This window comes from Dendrobates tinctorius, unplaced genomic scaffold (genome assembly GCF_039654945.1).
Source record: "Dendrobates tinctorius isolate UK_male_01 unplaced genomic scaffold, ASM3965494v1 ptg000086l, whole genome shotgun sequence".
Taxonomy (NCBI): domain Eukaryota; kingdom Metazoa; phylum Chordata; class Amphibia; order Anura; family Dendrobatidae; genus Dendrobates; species Dendrobates tinctorius.
The window spans coordinates 4,832,698-4,854,655 of NW_027361754.1; the positions used below are offsets into that span (position 1 = coordinate 4,832,698).

General features: G+C 42.9%; 1 protein-coding gene across 1 annotated transcript in view; it reads left to right on the plus strand.

Annotated features, from left to right (window-relative positions):
* Positions 1 to 21,958, plus strand: part of CDON (cell adhesion associated, oncogene regulated) — a 122,693-nt gene that overhangs the window by 13,420 nt on the left and 87,315 nt on the right. The window contains exons 2-3 of the mRNA XM_073584954.1: positions 4,004 to 4,067; positions 20,444 to 20,486. The gene's annotated coding sequence lies outside the window, so the exon portion shown is untranslated. The remainder of the gene's footprint in view (positions 1 to 4,003; positions 4,068 to 20,443; positions 20,487 to 21,958) is intronic.

The following is a 21,958-nucleotide window of genomic DNA, read 5'->3' on the forward strand; positions in this document are numbered from 1 at the left end:
GGAGAGTCAGTCTTGATAGCTCGCTATCCGGAGCAGCTAGAGAAATATGAGACACTGGGGTGTGTGTGGAGGGCTCCCAGAGTTCTGATGGTATATATTAGACTTACCCCTGAGATGCATGGTACTCTCGTAATTCATCTCTGGGTGTTGTTGCCTATATGTCTACGCTTTCATGGCACTCTCATATTTCATCTTTAGGTGTCGGTGATACTTGGTCTAGATAGAGCTTCATTTGATGTTTGACCCCTTGCACAAAAGACAGCAGGGGGTCCCAGCTCTGCCCCACCTCACCTTCATTAACACGTGGCCTCTATTTCTCTGGCCACTTGGCAAAAGTTCTGTTTGGGGATTTGTGTACTTCTCCCAAGGGTAGTGGCCACCTCAGGAGTGGAGGAAGATCTCTGGACAATATATTGGGCCTGAATTAATAAATCCAAAATGGAATCTCCCTCGTCCCTCACAAGTATCTCCTGAATTTTTGAGCATTGAGGACACCATTTATCTTGACCGAAACCACAACACTATTGCTGAAAGGCAGTCACAAACTTGCAGGACACTGTGCGTCACTGTTCCTGCAGACCCTCAATATTGTGCTTCTCGTCAGCCCTTCAGGAACAATCTGCTTCTGTTACAACTCAATATTTCACATTTTGATTCATCAGTCTGGAGCACCTGATTCCATTTTTCTCCCCTTGGTTCCTCTGTTTTCGTGCATAGCTAAGTTGCTTGGCCTTGTTTCCTTGTAGAAAATAACACTTTTGGCTGCAATTCTTCCATGAAATTCACTTCTGGTTTGACTTCTAACTAGATGGCTGTATCTAGGTCCCACTGATTGCTGCCAGGTATGAGCTGATGGCACTGCTGAACATCTTATGACTTCCAAAGGAAGTAACAGCAACCCCAAACATCCAGGGAATGTCATTAAGAACGAAGAGTCCTGGGGGTGACGATTTGGCCTTACGGAGTCCTGATCTCCCATCATCCAGTCTATCAAGTATCGCATGAAGAGACAGAAGGATCTGCACAGGCCTCGTATACAGAAGATCTGGCGTCACGTCTCCAAGATGCTTGGCACAAACTCCTGCCGAGATTCTTCAAATACTTTATGCAAGAGATGTAGAAGACGTGATGGAGGCGACGGGCGGTCACCAAATACTGATGGGATTTAGATTTCTCTTTTGTTAATTCACTTCCCATTTTGTTAATTGATAAAAATAAGCTATCACCATTTATATGTTTAAAGCTGGTTTTTTGCACCTGCCTAAAAGTTTTGCCCAGTACTGAATGTCAAGATAAGATTATATAACAAGTATCAGAATAGATATAATAGAGAAAAACATAACTGAATACTACAGATGATAAAATGATGTCACCGATGATAAAGTATCACAGATAGAAACATGATCTTATGATGTCACAGATGATAAAATCATGTAATCAGTCATGTCATAATGATAAAATGATAACATAATAGATATCATAGATGACAACAGAACATAATGCCACAATGTGAGAAATGTTAAAATATCACAGATAAAAACATGATGTCACAGACAGATGATAAAACAATATCACAGAAAATAATATGATGTCATAGATAATACAATTGTATCTCAGGTAACGACACATTTTGAATGATACGGTGACGTCACAGATGGTAAAATGATATCACGGATGATACAGTAATGTCATGGATGATTACATGATTGATTAGATACTAAGGGTGCATTTCATCAAATTGTGTGAGCCCATCTGCCAATGATAAGAAGCCCACTTGTAGCAACCGGTAACGTGGTTCATTTTCTCAGATAATATAATCTTCTATCTTCTGTGACATCATGAAGTTGCGGACGGACGGGATGCTGTGGAGCATCTGAATTCTTTGGGAGCCACTTGGGAATTGTATAATTGGAGGATAATGTATGGAAATATATCTGTAATTTAAGGGTAAATGCTGTATGTAGGATGGAGGAGATGATGCGTCCTATTTCTCTTTAGTTCTGGGTTCTGCATGAGAAGTGCCTGATAACTGGAACATAACAAGGACTGTGGAGTAAATGGAAGCAGACAGTGCGGAGCATTGCTGGCGCACACGCCGCTCTGACACATCTGCAAGCATTTTAGCCGTAGCGGAGCAGTCACTGTTTCTAGGACAAGGGAATGCAGCTCGGGACCAGTAGCCGTAGTCCTGGGAATATTGTAACTGAAATTCTTATTAATGACCAGGAGAATATTTCATGTAATTTTACACTCGGGTCATTGTAAAGCTTTGATTCCGCTATATCTGGGTGATAACTATGGCTACCATATCCCTCTAAACCTGCCTTATTAGTTTCCTACATGGTTACACTGTAATCCTTCCCCCACTGACACATATTATCAGTGGCTACAGTGTGAAAGTTCTATAATTACAACAGCACAGAGTATTTCAGTATGTGAGTGAGTTGATCTTGATCTTGTGGGTGATCACATCCTAAAAGTTACACAGTAAAAGGAGGAGCGTACGCTCAGCAGCACAGAGTATTTTAGGATACCGGTGAGTTAATCTTGAGTTTGTGGGTGATAATTAACTAAAAGTTATGTATTAGAAGGAGCAGGGTGATATCTTCAGCAGCACTGAGTATTTTAGAAAAAGCGAGTGTGCTCTTCTTTTGGGAGGTCAAAAAATGAATGGGGTAGAAGAGTTTGTTAGTGAGGAGTAGGGGACAGATGGAAAGTGTGTGACTGTAGGGTCAGGGTTTGTATGTATTCTGTAGACATGGAGACACATAGGCGTGAACAGGAGCTGTGAACACAAAACGGTAGTATATTTTCAGACATGACTTAGTAAATTGGCTGTTTTATCATAGCTGGTTGTATAAGTATTCATACCCTAAAAGTAAAACTTTTGTCACAAAAGTTGAATGTTTTGGGTGTGCACTTTGCACAGGGGAATCTGCCACGAGGTGTTGGGAGTCTGTAGCCGACCGGGCACTGATGGCTTATTTCTTCCTCAGGGAGGAAGAGTTAAATGTCCCTGGTGTGAGATAGTACCCACTGCCAAGCGGCATCAGCCTGTTTACAGTAACCGTGTGAGGCTCCAGCCTATAAAAGGCAATGTGGACCTGCGCTGGGTGAGGGAATGTAAACGCTTGGGAGATTATTACTTCTATCATATACATTGAGGAGCTGAACAGACCCCGAACCAAGAAACAAACCTGTCCCTGAATGCAGAATCCTGATTTACGACTCCCAGCCACATACCAGGCACCAGGCAACTTCTTTGCTTTTTTTTTCCCTAAGATTTATATTCTTAGTCAATGGATAAATAAAGGTAAAATATAAAATGCATATACTGGTGGGGAATAATGTGTCAGGGACATGACAAATAGTTGCTGCTACTATGTGGAAGCTAGACGGTAACAGTGACTGCAATGGGCGCAATCAACACCCCATCATATTACTAGCAACAGTTGTGAGATCCATCCTGCTGTCTATTAATCTGCAGCTTCAGTCAGAATCCTTGGATATATCACTTACATATTATATATTAGTTGGGTCATTGATTTACATTGTTTTTGTTTCATAAAGTTTGTAAATTTTGCTTGTTGAATTTGCAATGGGGAAAGGGTGAATTTTTTTTTCTGCACCTGTGTCTGTCCTATCTTAAAAGTAGAGCAGCCCTGTGTACCCCAGATATGGGTGCTAGCCTCACAATCCTGGTTCCAAAAAAGGAAGGCAGCTTTCCAGATAAATCGCAGATGCAAAAATGAGGACTGTGTTATCCCATTGTGACCCTTCATGTGACCAATTGTCTATATAGTTTGGACTTATCTCTAAAATGGTCTGACTTCAGCAAAGTCCAACAATATGGAGAGAAACGTCGCAATTGGACACAAGAGTCCTCATTTTTGTATCTGACATGGTTCTGCCTTCCTTTGATTTTTGAATATTTATATCGATCTATGAAGTTCTGAGAATAATGTAATCAGGAATGAATGTAAGCCTTGGATTAATTTTACAGATAAACGGGGAGCGCTGGAGCCCTGGGAGATGCGGGACCCGGACAGAGTACTGACTCCGATCTAGTGAGTATTCCTAGGATTTGTCATTTATTATTATTGAACAACCCAAATGAAATGCTGATGATCAGAAGATGACATGTTTGAGTGTCTGCAGAGCATTCCCACCACTTGGCACTAGGCTTCTCCTCACTCAGGGCAGAGATTCAGTTCACAGTCCGAGCCCTGTTGACGCCTCTGAGGCTGCTGAGTATCTGCACCCTGAAGATTCGGATACCTTTGAAATTGACATAATGAGCGTAGTGCTGCAATTTATCACCTCCAACACGTGGCCCAATAGCAGCAGCATGGTCTGCCACTATGGACATTACGCCCTTCGGCACCTAGGCTCTACTGACCCAAAAACAGTAGAAAAGTTGCTTAAATGTACTCAAATACACCACAGAAGTTCTGTGATTCCGTTCTGTGGAGCAATGAAGCAAAACAAATTTTCAGGCTTATGGGTCAGCGGTGTCTGGAGGAAGAATGAATCATATGTTGAAAAGAAGATGGCAGGGGCTCCGTGATGTCTGCAGTAAATCACGGCGGGTGCTCGGTTATGTCAACAGTGAAGTACAGCGGGGGCTCGTTGATTCCTACAGTGAAGCACGGTGGGGGCTCAGAGATGCCTGCAGTAAAGCATGGCGGGGGCTCGGTGATTCCTACAGTGAAGTGTGGTGGGAGCTCAGCGATTCCTACAGTGAAGTATATTCGTACAATCAAGCACAGTGGGGGCTTGGTGATGCTTACAGTGAAGTATGGTGAGAGCACGGTGCTGTCTACAGTAAAGCACCATGGGGGCTCCATGATGCCTACAGTGAAGCAGGGTGGGGGATCAGTGATGCATGCAGTGAAACATGGCAGGGGCTCACTGCTGCTTACAGTGAAGCACGACGGTGGCTTGGTGATATCTACAGTGGATCACAGCAGAGGCTATGTATATATATATACATTGTGTACAGCAAGTCTCAACAGCTAGAGGGGCCCTACTAGATACTATTGATGCTGGTCATGAAGGAGTGAATAATCCTGAAGCCACAGGAGTCAGGAAAAGTGCCATTTTGTGTTAAATTTGGATAAAACCTCTTGGTATACATTGTTCTTTTTTGTTTGGTTTATCGTGAACAGCAGAAACTTTGTAAATTTTGCTAATAAACGGAATTTACAATGGATGAAGGGGGATATAATTTTGATTTCAACTGTAAACTACCCGGCCTCCACTGTGAGGGTTGTTGACGCCACCCCTAGCACCCAACATATGGTAGAAATGCTCTGCCAAGTGAACCCCAGGTATAATATATAAATGTCTGCAGAGCATTTCTCTGTTGTACGCGTGAATAGCACAGAGCACTGTAAACACCTAACGTCCGCTGAACATTCCCACATTTTAATGTATGTGACACATAAACAGCTGCAAAGCATCACACAGCTCATGTATGTAACCTATGAGCAGATGCAGAGCATTGCGACATCCTGCTACATGTAATGTATGAATGAGCACAGAACACGAAAGGGCAACATATATGACGAATGGATGTCCGCAGAGCATTCTCACATCCTAACTATGTGACATATGAACATCTGCAGAACATTGCAACATGTAAATGTCTGCAGGACGTTCCGCATTCTCACGTCTGCGCCCACTGAAGGGCTGTAGAGCATTGCCATGCCCTGGCTCCACTGCTCCTGCGATGCTCTGCGCCTGCAATCACCGCTGGCAGGACTTACTCTAATGGCTGCCTGAGCGCATAGCAAAAAAATGAGACAAAGTAATGCAGCGCCTGTTTTAATTAATCGAGCAGCTGGAGAAGAGGGGCTTTATGGGACCCCTGTTCCTCCTAAACTCTCCAGCTGTACAATACTTTCCACATTAAACGCCGTTTCTTAACCACTTTCCTTAAAACAATTTTGGGCATTCATCTATAATTAGCTTTCCAGTAACGGAGAAGGAATTTAAGAGATTGGATGATGCCGAGTGAGGTGCAAAGGTAAAAAAAATATTATCGCACCGCCGCAGGAATTGGGGAGAATGTGTGATCTTAATTATGAGCTCCCCCCAAAATAAACAAAATGTGTTTTGATGCATGTATTGTATCTGGGAAAGTGGGGGCTGCACTGATGATAGGGGCCAGGGAGGGGCTGTGACACCCTGACAAATCCCGTCACATACTGACTATAAGACAATGGAAGTCCCCTTTAAACATGTTAGGGCGCAGATAAAGAATTCAGAACCTTCCACCTTTTGGAGACTCTTCTTACTTTCTTGCTCATATAATACAACCTGCATTCTGACTCCACTTTTTAAGAAAAAGATTTGTGCTTTCTGGGTTAGAAACTATCAAAAATCAGATAAAAAATCTCCGAAGAGGAAGCTGGCCGCCATCAGAGGCTAATACCTTCCTGAGGTTTTACTGTATGACCACAACATATGAGCTGCCAACAGAGGAAAATCATTACCAGGGAAGGCCCTGAGCGCAGGCAGCAGCAACCGAGAGGACGGGAAGCGGGGAGGATAGAAATGTACACACCGACTGCAACAATGTACACACCTACTGCAACAATGGAAAACACTGACTGCAACAATGTACACACCGACTGCAACAATGGAAAACACCGACTGCAACAATGTACACACCTACTGCAACAATGGAAAACACCAACTGCAACAATGGAAAACACTGACTGCAACAATGTACACACCTACTGCAACAATGGAAAACACCGACTGCAACAATGTACACACCTACTGCAACAATGGAAAACACCGACTGCAACAATGTACACACCTACTGCAACAATGGAAAACACTGACTGCAACAATGTACACACCGACTGCAACAATGGAAAACACCGACTGCAACAATGTACACACCTACTGCAACAATGGAAAACACCAACTGCAACAATGGAAAACACTGACTGCAACAATGTACACACCTACTGCAACAATGGAAAACACCGACTGCAACAATGTACACACCTACTGCAACAATGGAAAACACCGACTGCAACAATGTACACACCTACTGCAACAATGGAAAACACCGACTGCAACTATGTACACACCTACTGCAACAATGTACACACCTACTGCAACAATGGAAAACACCGACTGCAACAATGTACACACCTACTGCAACAATGGAAAACACTGACTGCAACAATGTACACACCGACTGCAACAATGGAAAACACTGCAACAATGTACACACCTACTGCAACAATGGAAAACACTGACTGCAACAATGGAAAACACTGACTGCAAAAATGTACACACCTACTGCAACAATGGAAAACACCGACTGCAACTATGTACACACCTACTGCAACAATGTACACACCTACTGCAACAATGGAAAACACCGACTGCAACAATGTACACACCTACTGCAACAATGGAAAACACTGACTGCAACAATGTACACACCGACTGCAACAATGGAAAACACTGACTGCAACAATGTACACACCTACTGCAACAATGGAAAACACCGACTGCAACAATGTACACACCTACTGCAACAATGGAAAACACCAACTGCAACAATGGAAAACACTGACTGCAACAATGTACACACCTACTGCAACAATGGAAAACACCGACTGCAACAATGTACACACCTACTGCAACAATGGAAAACACCGACTGCAACAATGTACACACCTACTGCAACAATGGAAAACACCGACTGCAACTATGTACACACCTACTGCAACAATGTACACACCTACTGCAACAATGGAAAACACCGACTGCAATAATGTACACACCTACTGCAACAATGGAAAACACCGACTGCAACAATGTACACACCTACTGCCACAATGGAAAACACTGACTGCAATAATGTACACACCTACTGCAACAATGGAAAACACTGACTGCAATAATGTACACACCTACTGCAACAATGGAAAACACCGACTGCAACAATGTACACACCTACTGCCACAATGTACACACCTACTGCAACAATGTACACACCTACTGCAACAATGGAAAACACTGACTGCAACAATGGAAAACACCGACTGCAACAATGGAAAACACCGACTGCAACAATGGAAAACACCGACTGCAACAATGTACACACCTACTGCAACAATGGAAAACACCGACTGCAACAATGTACACACCTACTGCAACAATGGAAAACACCGACTGCAACAATGTACACACCGACTGCAACAATGGAAAACACCGACTGCAGCAATGTACACACCGACTGCAGCAATGGAAAACACCGACTGCAACAATGTACACACCTACTGCAACAATGGAAAACACCGACTGCAACAATGTACACACCTACTGCAACAATGGAAAACACCGACTGCAACAATGTACACACCTACTGCAACAATTGAAAACACTGACTGCAACAATGTACACACCTACTGCAACAATGGAAAACACTGACTGCAACAATGTAACAAAGATACATAGATAAGTGTTATACCATGTGGTCCTTATCCTGTACCAGTGTCAGTGTCATTATCCTGTACCCCGATTTTCAGTGCCATTATCCTGCACCCCAGTGTCTTTATCCTGTACCACGAGTACCAGTGTCATTATGTCATTATCCTGTCAATGTCATTATCCCGTTCCTTGAGTGTCAGTGTCATTATCCCGTCCCCCGAGTGCCAGTGTCATTACCCTATACCCCGAGTGTCCGTGTTATTATCCTGTACTCCGAGTGTCAGTGTTATTATCCTGTACCCCGAGTGTCAGTGTTATTATCCTGTACCCCGAGTGTCAGTGCCCTTATCCTGTACCCCTAGTATCAGGGTCCTTATCCTGTACCCTGAGTGTCATTGTCATTATCCCATACTCGAGTGTCAATGCCATTATCCTGTACCCTGAGTGTCAGTGCCATTATCCTGTACCCGAGTGTCAGTGCCATTATCCCGCACCCCGTGGGTCAATACCATTATCCTGTACCCCGAGTGTCAGCGCCATTATCCTGTACCCCGAGTGTCAGTGCCATTATCCCGTACACCGAGCGTCAGTGCCATTATCCTGCACCCCGAGGGTCGGTGCCATTATCCTGCACCCCAAGTGTCAGTATTCTGTATCCCGAGTACAAGTGTCATTATGTCATTATCCTGTACCCCAAGTGCTAGTGTCATTATCCTGTACCCCGAGTGTCAGTGTCATTATCCTGCATCCCAAGTGTCAGTGTCATTATCCTGTTCCCCGAGTGTCAGCATCATCATCCTGTACCCTGAGTGTCAGCATCATCATCCTGTACCCCGAGTGTCAGCATCATTATCCTGTACTCCGAGTGTCAGTGCCATTATCCCGTATCCCGAGTGTCAGTGCCATTATCCTGTACCCCGTGTGTCAGTGCCATTATCCCGTACACCGAGTGTCAGTGCCATTATCCTGCACCCCGAGTGTCAGTATTCTGTATCCCGAGTACAAGTGTCATTATGTCATTATCCTGTACCCTGAGTGCTAGTGTCATTATCCTATACCCCGATTGTCAGTGCCACTATCCTGCACCCCCAGTGTCAATGCCATTATCCTGCACCCCGAGTGTCAGTGTCCTGTACCCCGTGTACCAGTGTCATTATACTGTACCCTGAGTGTCAGTATCCTGTACCCCTAGTACCAGTGTCATATGTCATTATTCTGTACCTTGATTGTCAGTGCCATTATCCTGCACCCCGAGTGTCAGTGTCCTTATCCTGTGCCCCAAGTGTCAATGTTATTATCCTGTATCGAGTGTCACTGTCATTATCCTGTACCCTGATTGTCAGTGCCATTATTCCGTACCCCGAGTGTCAGTGCCATTATCCTGTACCCTGAGTGTCAGTATCCTGTATCCCGAGTACCAGTGTCATTATGTCATTATCCTGCACCCCTTGTGCTAGTGTCATTATCCTGTACCCCGATTTTCAGTGCCATTATCCTGCACCCCCATTGTCAATGCCATTATCCTGCACCCCGAGTGTCAGTGTCCTGTACCCCGTGTACCAGTGTCATTATACTGCACCGAGTGTCAGTATTCTGTATCCCGAGTACCAGTGTCATTATGTCATTATCCTGTACCCCGAGTGCTAGTGTCATTATCCTATACCCCGATTGTCAGTGCCACTATCCTGCACCCCCAGTGTCAATGCCATTATCCTGCACCCCGAGTGTCAGTGTCCTGTACCCCGTGTACCAGTGTCATTATACTGCACCCTGAGTGTCAGTATCCTGTACCCCTAGTACCAGTGTCATATGTCATTATTCTGTACCTTGATTGTCAGTGCCATTATCCTGCACCCCGAGTGTCAGTGTCCTTATCCTGTGCCCCAAGTGTCAATGTTATTATCCTGTATCGAGTGTCACTGTCATTATCCTGTACCCTGATTGTCAGTGCCATTATTCCGTACCCCGAGTGTCAGTGCCATTATCCTGTACCCTGAGTGTCAGTATCCTGTATCCCGAGTACCAGTGTCATTATGTCATTATCCTGCACCCCTTGTGCTAGTGTCATTATCCTGTACCCCGATTTTCAGTGCCATTATCCTGCACCCCCATTGTCAATGCCATTATCCTGCACCCCGAGTGTCAGTGTCCTGTACCCCGTGTACCAGTGTCATTATACTGCACCGAGTGTCAGTATTCTGTATCCCGAGTACCAGTGTCATTATGTCATTATCCTGTACCCCGAGTGCTAGTGTCATTATCCTATACCCCGATTGTCAGTGCCACTATCCTGCACCCCCAGTGTCAATGCCATTATCCTGCACCCCGAGTGTCAGTGTCCTGTACCCCGTGTACCAGTGTCATTATACTGCACCCTGAGTGTCAGTATCCTGTACCCCTAGTACCAGTGTCATATGTCATTATTCTGTACCTTGATTGTCAGTGCCATTATCCTGCACCCCGAGTGTCACTGTCCTTATCCTGTGCCCCAAGTGTCAATGTTATTATCCTGTATCGAGTGTCACTGTCATTATCCTGTACCCTGATTGTCAGTGCCATTATTCCGTACCCCGAGTGTCAGTGCCATTATCCTGTATCCTGAGTGTCAGTATCCTGTATCCCGAGTACCAGTGTCATTATGTCATTATCCTGCACCCCTTGTGCTAGTGTCATTATCCTGTACCCCGATTTTCAGTGCCATTATCCTGCACCCCCATTGTCAATGCCATTATCCTGCACCCCGAGTGTCAGTGTCCTGTACCCCGTGTACCAGTGTCATTATACTGCACCGAGTGTCAGTATTCTGTATCCCCAGTACCAGTGTCATTATGTCATTATCCTGTACCCCGAGTGCTAGTGTCATTATCCTATACCCCGATTGTCAGTGCCACTATCCTGCACCCCCAGTGTCAATGCCATTATCCTGCACCCCGAGTGTCAGTGTCCTGTACCCCGTGTACCAGTGTCATTATACTGCACCCTGAGTGTCAGTATCCTGTACCCCTAGTACCAGTGTCATATGTCATTATTCTGTACCTTGATTGTCAGTGCCATTATCCTGCACCCCGAGTGTCACTGTCCTTATCCTGTGCCCCAAGTGTCAATGTTATTATCCTGTATCGAGTGTCACTGTCATTATCCTGTACCCTGATTGTCAGTGCCATTATTCCGTACCCCGAGTGTCAGTGCCATTATCCTGTACCCTGAGTGTCAGTATCCTGTATCCCGAGTACCAGTGTCATTATGTCATTATCCTGCACCCCTTGTGCTAGTGTCATTATCCTGTACCCCGATTTTCAGTGCCATTATCCTGCACCCCCATTATCCTGCACCCCGAGTGTCAGTGTCCTGAACCCCGTGTACCAGTGTCATTATACTGCACCCTGAGTGTCAGTATCCTGTACCCCTAGTACCAGTGTCATATGTCATTATTCTGTACCTTGATTGTCAGTGCCATTATCCTGCACCCCGAGTGTCACTGTCCTTATCCTGTGCCCCAAGTGTCAATGTTATTATCCTGTATCGAGTGTCACTGTCATTATCCTGTACCCTGATTGTCAGTGCCATTATTCCGTACCCCGAGTGTCAGTGCCATTATCCTGTACCCTGAGTGTCAGTATCCTGTATCCCGAGTACCAGTGTCATTATGTCATTATCCTGCACCCCTTGTGCTAGTGTCATTATCCTGTACCCCGATTTTCAGTGCCATTATCCTGCACCCCATTATCCTGCACCCCGAGTGTCAGTGTCCTGTACCCCGTGTACCAGTGTCATTATACTGCACCGAGTGTCAGTATTCTGTATCCCGAGTACCAGTGTCATTATATCATTATCCTACACCCCTTGTGCTAGCGTCATGATCCTGCACCGCGAGTGTCAGTGCCATTATCCTGTACTTCTTGTGATACCTCTTGTGATAGTGTTGTGGTACCGTACGTGGCATAATATGCAGTATTTCCATGCTGTACTCCACTGATTACCCCGCGGTGTGCCGCACATCCCCTCGGTGTCGCCTCTCTTGCTTTTGCCGTATGACCTTGGTGATCGTTGTACGCCGGTACAGATGACATTTCTGGTGATTTTCGGCACGGCGCCTCGGCCGTGGTCGTGTTGAGGTCTCACCACTGAGGATCCTCTTAGATCTATTTTTCCCGCAGTCCTGGCGCAGTAGGGCGAGATCGTCACCGCAGATCGGGGGCTCCTCTGGCAGGAAGGATTATCTCATTTTCCAGCCTCAGGACGTCCTCTGTCCTCCGCACAAAACACAATCATTCTGCTAAGTTGAAATAATTGTGATGAGCGACGCGCCGGCTTTGATCTGCAATAATCTGACATCAGAGGAATGTTCAGCGGAGGATTAGAGGAGTAGGTGGAACGGAGGAGCAGCCACAATGAGCGACCTGGGAGCGCGGCGCAGCAATGGATGACGGGGCATTCCTGACACAATAGCCTACAGGGAAATCGATAACACCGGCCCTTTAATGACACATTGCACAAACTCTACTGCCTCTGATTGTATGGACGACACCACCGCAGATGACAATGTGACATCGCCCCATTGGGGGGGGTCACCCCGCACCTCACATGAGCACTTTCTGTGTCCGTTTACAATCATTATCATTCCACACAATTGTTTTTTTTATTTATTCCTCCTAGACTCTCCACTATTCACACTGGTGTTCCTGCAACCGAACAGAAAACGGGACTGATAAGGTCGTGATCGCGGCCAGGACGTCTATAATGACGTCCATTTGTTTCCATTACGGCTTACGTCATTGTAACAGAAAAAAGTAATGTAGAACTGACGGCGTAGGCTCCCAGTGGCCGGTCCAGGGAAGGGTGAAGGAGGCGTTAAATCTGGTGTTTTATCTGATTACTTACTACTGCAATGATGCAGATTTTGGCCGGACACATCTGTCCGAGGCTTGCATCCCGAAACAAGACCCCAAAATGCTGACCCTTGTCCTATGAACGTCTGTCTCATTAGTAACATAACTGAAGTCAATGGTTCCATCAGGATCACATCCAAATACTGTTTTTTGGACTATTAAGATGGAAGGCTTCACGTAAGAAAACGATGTGTGAAGCCCACCCTATACAGCTGTTGTGGTGGGTTTATTGCACTGCACATTATATACGACATAGTATAGAATTTACCTTTCTTCTGTGATACTGCACATATATATTGTCTACAGTAGCATGTAAACGTTTGAGCACCCCTGGTCACATTGCATTTGTATTTTATGGGAAAAAAATCAATATATTTTCATCTTTTACATTTTAAAAATTACAAAAAAAAAAAAAAAATGGGCCGATGAAAAAGTTTGCACATCCTGGATGGTTAGTACCTAGTAGCACCCCCTTTTGCAAGTATCACAGCTTGTAAACGCTTTTTGTAGCCAGTCAAGAGTCTTTCAAGTCTGTTTAAAGGATTTTCCTCCATTCTTTCTTGGACAATTCTTCCAGTTCTATGAAATTCCTGGGTTGTCTTGCATACTCTGCTATTTTGAGGTCTAGCCACAGATTCTCAATGGTGATCAGACCAGGGGACTGTGAGAGCCATTGTAAAGCCTTCAGACTGCACCTTTTTCAGGTCATCTATTGTGGATTGTAGCGTGTGTTTAGGACCATTATCCGTTCGTAGAAGTCATCCTCTTCCTCTTCTTATCTTCAGCTTTTTTTTTTACAAATGGTGTTATATTTGTTCAAATTTCATTGAATCCATTCATCCCTCTATTGGCTGCAACACAATCCCAAAGCATGATTGATCCATCCCCATGCTTAATGGTAGGTGAGATGTTCTTTTCCTGAAATTCTGTGCCCTTTTTTCTCCACACATATCTTTCATCATTGTAGCCAGAGTTCTATTTAATCCTCATCGGTCCACAGGTCTCGTTTCCAAAATGCATCACGCTTGTTTAGATGTTCTTTTGCATACTTCTGACCCTGAGTTTTATGGTGAGGACGCAGGAGACCTTTTCTTCTGATGTTTCTTCCATGAAGGCTATATTTTTTTCTGGTGTCTCTGAACAGTAGAACAATGTACCACAACTCCAGAGTCTGAAAATTTTTCTGAAGGTCTTTTGCAGTCAAGCAGGGGTCCTGATTTGCCTCTCTAGCAATCCTATAAGCAGCTTTCACTGAAATTTTTCTTGGTCATCCAGACCTTATCTTGACCTCCAGTATTCCTGGTAACTGCCATTTCTTAATTACATTTCAAACTGAGGAAAGGGCAACTTGAAAACGCTTTGCTATCTTCTTATAGCCTACTCCTGCTTTGAGGGCCTCCAGCATTTTCAGAGTGCTAGGCAGCTGCTTAGAAGAACCCATGGCTGCTGTTTTTTTGCACAAGGTTAGAGGAGGACAGGTTTTTATAAAACTGGAAAATTTGCATTACCTGGCCTATCCTAATGATAATAGTGAACAAGCCATAACCCTAACAGGATAATTAGGTTTGAAACCTTGATCAAAATTATCTGAGCATACAAATCTAAAAGGGTGCTCAAACTTTTACATTGGTCCATTTTCCTTTGTGTAATTTTTAAAATGGAAAAGATGAAAATATATATAGATATTATTTTTTTTACTTAAGATACAACGGAAGTGTCATCTTTTTATCTTTAGCCCCTTTAGAGGTCATTTCATCTTCAACTTGCTTAACTGTTCACAATAACAGTAATTTTGACCAGGGGCGCCCAAATGTTTACTTGCCACTGTATCTGTTATGCTGGACATATATATTATGTATTTACAAAGAAAAAAACATGGTGGCACTCACTGTTCCTTAAAATCCAGTCTTTATTAGCAAATATTAAAACAGCTTCGGCAGGGGGTTGAGAACAAGTGGAATGAAGGGACGATGGGCGTTTCACACTCCTGCGCTTCTACGGGTCGTGTGGGTCAAAGGAAGTGATGAGGTCCAAATACCTTAATGCAGGTAAAGTCCCTCCCCCTATCCTGACCAACTTACAATCAAAGTGAATGTTCCGAACAAATTGGTTCAATCAAAATCATGTGCACAACACATCAAACATTACAAAATAAAATTAAACAAAGCATGACATAAATAAGTAATCAGTTTGATTATGCATTGAGATGCAGCATTGGATAGGTTGGTCAATTTTGTACATCACAATAACCTAGGGTAAGAGATTTGTGTTTTGTTTTAAATATGGCCCTATGGATAGTTATATCCAATCTGTCATTAGAAAAAATTGGCATCTTTTAGAACGGGACACAGAATTATCAGATGTTGTCAAAAGGGGCCCTGTAAGTACCTGTAGACGTAGTACTAGTTTAAGAGATGTTTTAGTACATAACCGCATGAGAGCGGATAATAAAGATTGGGTCTGGACTGGAGTCGCCAAGGGGAATTGCAAGTGTGTTCTTTTTGTTCTCATCACATCATATGACGCACTTTAAAAATAGGACCTATTCCCTATCAGATGCGAGATTTTATCTCACGTAGAACCAATTGCAGTGTATATATACTATTCTGCCCTTGCAAATATTTTTATATTGGAAAAACGATCCGGCCGCTATTTGTGAGGTTTCGGGAACATGTCAATTCTGTACGGACGGGTAAAGGGGTCCCACAACTCATTAACCATATAAGGGAGCACCATGGAGGGAACCCAGATGTTTTACAATTTGCGGGTCTAGAAAAGGTGACCTTACCACCACAGGGAGGCGATCTCCATAAATTGCTCCTGAAAAATGAGGCAAGCTGCATAATAAGTACACGAGCATTAGAAGCTACGGGTTTTAATGAGAAGCTTGATGTGTCCGTCTTTTTGGAATCGTTGGCAGTTCAAACTGATTATTTATTTTTGTCATGCTTTGTTTAATTTTATTTTTTAATGTTTGATGTGTGGTGCACATGATTTTGATTGAACCAATTTGTTCGGAACATTCACTTTGATTGTAAGTAGGTCAGGATAGGGGGAGGAACTTTACCTGCGTTAAGGTATTTGGACCTCGTCACTTCCTTTGACCCACAGGACCCGTAGAAGCGCAGGAGCGCGAAACGGCCGTCGACTCTTCATTCCACTTGTTCTCACCCCTCTGCCTAAGCTGTTTTAATATTTGCTAATAAAGACTGGGTTTTAAGGAATGATGAGTGCCATCATTTTTATTTTTCTTTGCATGGACCATTGATACTATTTTCATTGGGTTGGCACCCGAGAGTTCTGGTATATGTGCCTGCGGCAAGGTGGTCCCCGAGGTTGAACTTTCAATCTCTGATTCAACAGTGGTGCGGATCCTTTACCTATTGCTTTGACTATATTATGCATTTATTATGCTACACATATATACTATGTGACTATTACGCTACACATATATACTATGTGACTATTATGCTGCACGTTGTAGACATTGATATGACCTCTTGTATCTTATAATACGCAGCACTTATTGTTCCAGAGCGGAGATGAGCACAACCTTCACACTCTCCCATCTTCTCCAAGTTGACATCCGAGTGCTGTCCAATATTTTTTCAGGGACCCGTAGATATCGGACACTTGGATTAATATCAGATATGACTCAGCTAGTTCGCCCGGACCTGTCTTGGGTACAAGTTCTATCAGTAAGAATCACAGGTAGGACTCGTACATGAAAAACGGGCGTCTGAATGAGCCACAAGCTACATTCCCTTTCTGAAACAATTATTGGTGATGGTGGAGTACGCTGTGTCTAAATATCTGATAAATAAAGTTGAATGGGTGTAAAAAGTTCTATACGTACAAATAAGAAGAAATTACTTTAGTCTAAAATTCAGTGATTTTAGAGAGTCTGATAATCTGCCGCTATGTTCAACCCAGGTATTAAAAGGATTGTCTGGTGAAGATTAGTTTTCATGATTCTGTATAAGTCTGGGGGTCCATCCGCTGAGATCCGCACATTGATCATCATTACCAGCAGCCTCATCCACTCTCTATGGATCTACCGCGAAAAGCCAAGTGCAGCGCTCTGCAGCTCCATAGAGAATGAATGGAGTGGGGACGAGCCTTCGGACTGCAGCTGCATCCTACAGGAGGTCAATGTGGATAAAAGTGCCTCTTCCAATCTGTGAAGGTCCCAGAGGTCGGACCCCCAGTTATCCCCTCTCCTAAAGATTGGAGATAACTTGTATTCACTAGACAATCCCTTTAAATATAATTTGGAGATGCAGACTTGGTAGAATTTTTTTTTATTATTCATCCTCCTGCGCCTGCTAATCTGGAGTATAGCCATTCCCTGTATTCGCTCTATACATAGAGCTCAATAATAGTACCGTATACAATAAGCTCTCCCTAGTGGTGGCTGCAGGAAGGGAGAATGTCACGTTTTAACTCTTCATCTATACAGCAGATTTGTAGTCTCATAATACAGAACATTGTTCTTATAAATATATATTATGGAATTAATCAGCATAGATCACACCGTGTCCTAATCATGCAAGAAAGATGACAAGGTGTGAGACGGGTCTTTTTTCTGCCATTATTTTCCTCTCTCTCCATTAAGTCTTTTATCTTGGGTCTAGAAAGCGCATTTCCAAGAAAACAAGTTGTTTGTGGCCTTGATTTGCTGCCACCAAGTAATATCATATCTTCGCCTACTCCCTGTGACTTGTACAGACTCCAGTCCATTCAGACGTGTGGCTGTCTCTACACATAGATCATCGGCGTCTATATGTCCGCCAACTTGTAATATTTGTTCTTAACTGGTGGTCTTGGCTACCGGCCTCCTGTAGTAAAACATCCAAAATAAGCGGACGCTTACGATAAAGCGGAGAGATGGCAAAGGATGAGTCTACTCCAATATATCCACATATGTAACACTTATAGCACGCACAATTGTCACATTGCGGCAACCCAGCATCCAAACAGCAGTATTATAGCAGCTATATTCTCGTAAATAGGAGCAGTATTATAGTAGTTATATTCTTGTAAATAGGTGGCAGTATTGTAGTAGTTATATTCCTGTACATAGGGGCAGTATTGTAGTTATATTCTTGTACATAGGAGCAGTATTATAGTAGTTATATTCTTGTACATAGGAGTAGTATTATAGTAGTTATATTCTCGTAAATAGGAGCAGTATTATAGTAGTTATATTCTTGTACATGGGGGCAGTATTGTAGTTATATTCTTGTACATAGGAGCAGTATTATAGTAGTTATATTCTTGTACATAGGAGTAGTATTATAGTAGTTATATTCTCGTAAATAGGAGCAGTATTATAGTAGTTATATTCTTGTACATAGGGGCAGTATTATAGTAGTTATATTCTTGTACATAGGAGTAGTATTATAGTAGTTATATTCTTATAAATAGGTGGCAGTATTATAGTAGTTATATTCTTGTAAATAAGAGCAGTATTACAGTAGTTGTATTCCTGTACATAGTGGGCAGTATTATAGCAGTTATATTCTTGTACATGGGAGCAGTATTATAGAAGTTATATTCCTGTACATAGTGGGCAGTATTATAGTAGTTATATTCTTGTACATGGGTGCAGTATTATAGAAGCTATATTTTTGTACATGGGGCAGTATTATAGTAGTTATATTCTTGTATATAGGGGCAGCATTATAGTAGTTATATTCTTGTACATAGGGGCAGTATTATAGTAGTTATATTCTTGTACATGGGGCAGTATTATAGTAGTTATATTCTTGTATATAGAGGCAGTATTATAGTAGTTATATTCTTGTACATAGGGGCAGTATTATAGTAGTTATATTCTTGTACATGGGGCAGTATTATAGTAGTTATATTCTTGTATATAGGGGCAGTATTATAGTAGTTATATTCTTGTACATAGGGACAGTATTATAGAAGTTACATTCCTGTACATGGGGGCAGTATTATAGTAGTTATATTCTTGCACATAGGGGCAGTATTATAGTAGTTACATTCTTATACATAGAGAGCAGTATTATAGTAGTTCTATTCTTGTACATAGGGGACAGTATTATAGTAGTTATATTGTTGTACATAGGGGCAGTATTTCTAGTAGTTATATTCTTGCACATAGGGGCAGTGTTATAGTAGTTATATTCTTATACATAGGGGGCAGTATAATAGTAGTTACGGTATATTCTTGTACATAGGGGCAGTATTATAGTAGTTGTTTTCTTGTACATAGGGGAAGTGTTATATAGCTATATTTTTGAACATAGGGGGCAGTATTATAGTAGTTATATTCTTGCACATAAATGCAGTATTATAGTAGCTACATTCTTATACATAGGGAGCAGTATTATAGTAGTTCTATTCTTGTACATCGGGGGCAGTATTATAGTAGTTATATTCTTGTACATAGGGGCAGTATTATAGTAGTTATATTCTTGTACATGGGGCAGTATTATAGTAGTTATATTCTTGTACATAGGGGCAGTATTATAGCAGTTATATTCTTGTACATAGGGGCAGTATTATAGTAGTTATATTCTTGTAAATAAGAGCAGTATTACAGTAGTTATATTCTTGTACATAGGGGCAGTATTATAGTAGTTATATTCTTGTACATAGGGGCAGTATTATAGTAGTTATATTCTTGTACATAGGGGCAGTATTATAGCAGTTATATTCTTGTACATAGGGGCAGTATTATAGTAGTTATATTCTTGTACATAGGGGCAGTATTATAGCATTTATACCTTGCAATCTTTTTCCACTTTATACATTAATATATTGTTCCTCTGGAGTCTGGCACACATTTACATTCCTCTTGTATCAGGTCCTTTTATCTGTACATAGCTGTAGTTTGTGTCCATGTGCAGACCCTAATCCCGTCACACTAATGTCGCACTAGTAAGCGGCCATGTTTCCTGCTCGGCCCTCAATGATCTCACTGTAGAGATGTATAAAGTGCGAGGGACTAAGCACAGAGCTGCCTGACAGCTGTAAATCTGATCTTTCTGCTGCTAGTGGATTTTCTAAAATACGTAATTCATTTAATAACATTTCTTTGTTATTTTTATATGTTTTCCTTGCAGGATTTTGGCACTCGGACAGACGTCTCCGGGCCAGCTGCTCCAGGTAAGCGTGCAATAACTTATACTCTATGTAAAGAATGAATAAGAAAGTACACAACGTGAAACCTTGTGCAAACTATAGAGCCGAGGTCCTTAGCGCCGGCTCCGCTATCAGCTTGTGATTGGCCACTATGGGTTAAGGTTATAGAGAAGATATAACCTCAAGCGCCATGGTCTGTGGACAGATGTCTTCTCCATGAACTTGCCCATTCTGCTATGGAGGGTGGAGGATCAGCCCCTCTGTAAAACTGGTGCATCGCTTTTCTCTGGGAAAGCAGAGCTCCATTGCAATAAAAACCACTCCCCAATGACCCTTGATGGCAGGTGAGTCCTTTATAGATTGGTTGGATCATGTTCCAAAATGATCATGCCCATGGACACAGTAAGTCTTTTATTGGGTGATTTTTGTGGCTACGATGTAACTACATGAAATGTATTTTAATTGTTTGGCTTGTACCTTTAAATCTTAAAGGGGTCAGCTCACAAATTTGAATGTGAGAAGGGAGCGGAGGATTCACAAAGCAGTCCTGTCCCACTAGTTTTACATGTACCGTTTAGTTCCCTGTGTGCTCTGTCCAGGTGGCAGGTTCCCTTTAATTACTTGTGAATCAGAACCAATAATACCTGACAGCAGGTGACATTGCACCTAGTGAGGCCATAATAAGCCCCTTACACATACTGCTCCTCCGTTTTGGGCATGACCTCAATTTTGGACTGGTGCCAAAGTAAATGGTGACGTGCGTCTTCCATATTTACTAGCAGCAGAGCGGGGGGTGACGTGAAGAGGGCGGCTGTGCCCGACATTACGCAGTGTCGTGTCTTGAATGAGAAAAGTAACAGGAGCCCGTTACATAACAGATACAACATGTACAAAGTACTGGGGTGATCCCCCCAGACACTGGATGAAACACCCCCAAAACATTGGAGGATCAGATCACACCGGGGAGTTATTTAAAGGGGTAGCAATCTAATAAAATCTCTTTAGTTCTGTTACATGAAAAAAGTAATTGTGCAAATATTGTATCTGTAATGATGAGACTAATTTGGTTTGAGGCAGAAAAGTGGAAATATTTTTACAGTATGACCGATATCAGGTGTTCACAGTCATCTGACGCCTTCACCTTTTGGACGTTTTATATCATGTTGGACATAATGGAGCCTTGCATCATGCAAGTGTTGGTTACAAGAATGGCATCAGCCCCTCACAGCTCTCTCCGGTGCCACGTAGTGGGTGCCACGCTGCTCCTTGGCGCTCATTGTTTTCTGCTTTCTTTTTTCCCATCTTTGAAACTATCAAGCGTGTGCGCCTTCCTGGAGTTGGAACCAACAAATGTTATATCTTATTGTACCCGTGGGGGCACATGCCTCATCATTTGTTTTTATGTAACCACCCGGTGTGTTTATGACTGCGCCATTCTTAGCTGTCACTTTCTACGCTCTTGTCTTACAGATCAACCCAACACATATCTTGATGTC